Here is a 1,244-nt window from a genome sequence, read left to right on the forward strand (position 1 = left end):
GCCTTGCGGAGGGGCGCGGCCGCCGGCAGCGGCGACCACCCTGCCGAGGCGCCTGCGCCTGGGTTTTTCAAAGCCAGCCAGAGCAGGGTGATCTCTGCGAGGGAGGCTCCGACTCCCTGAGCACCAACGGCGCTCGCTCGAAGCTCGGGGACGCTTCGGGCAAGGTGCTCGTGCTGTATCGAGAGCGCATGGACTGTAGTCCGTCGCAGCAGCACACCCGAACTCAGGCTGAGCAGCCTGCCTAGTAGGCCGGCCCATTGCGCGCCGCCGCCGCCGGCATTGCTTGCCACAGGCATGCGCGAGGTGTCGGCCTGCGTCGCTAGCGTCTGGATTGCCCGGTCAATGTCTCCGCGAGCGAGCGATGCGGCGGTGGCGTCGGGGTCGTCGTGCGGGGCAAGCAAAAGGCTGAGCTCTTCGATTGAAACGCGCTGCTTGACGAGGTCGAGTTTAGTTGACGTGCAGGTCGCGCGCTCGATGCGAGCAGGGAGGAGCGGGCCGACCGACCCAAAGAGCAGCTGGAGCGCCCGCGGCGTGACGCGGCACTCTCCAGAGATAGAGACGACGCAGCCGCGCGTCAGGCGCTTCGTGCCACCGCGAAAGAAGGGCGAAAGCGCGGCTTCGAGCGCCGAGTCCATCTTCGAGAACACAGTTAGTTATGGGTTTAAAGACTGTGAACGGCGCCTTGGAATATCTGACTGTCACTCACAACAACAACAACAACATGTACATGTCACTGCGAGAATTCGGGGTTGTGCGTTTATGTGAACTCTCCGGGGATCTCGAGTTGCGGAGCGCTCTACGAACGAACTCTGTTCACAGCCTTGTTATTGAGAAGAAAATACCTCCAAGGAGGACGAGCGCTACTTCGGCCCGCCGACACGCGACGCCAGGGCCTTCGCTGGGGGCGTCCGCGCGCAACTGCGGAGCTCGTGGCCCAAGGAGACGCTCCCCGATAACGAGGCGCGCGTGCTGCAGTGGGAGGCGACTTACGAGTCGGAGGCCACGGGGCGGCGCGAGCGGAAGGCGCGCTTCCAGGCGAACGGAGAGGCCGACCTGACCGCGCCGACCCGCCAAGGCAAAGGCGTGAAGCCGCCGAGGCTGGTCGTACGCCGCAATGCCGCCGGCCGCGAATACGTCGCGAGCGTGCGCGACGCGAGCTGGCCGCAGCAGTGGCCGGCGGCGCCATGGGGGCGGAGCGGGCGGGCGGGTCGGGCAGCTGTCTGCCCCTTGAGGCCGCGGCGCAG

Source organism: Emiliania huxleyi (genome assembly GCF_000372725.1).
Source record: "Emiliania huxleyi CCMP1516 unplaced genomic scaffold EMIHUscaffold_242, whole genome shotgun sequence".
NCBI classification, from domain to species: Eukaryota; Haptophyta; order Isochrysidales; family Noelaerhabdaceae; genus Emiliania; species Emiliania huxleyi.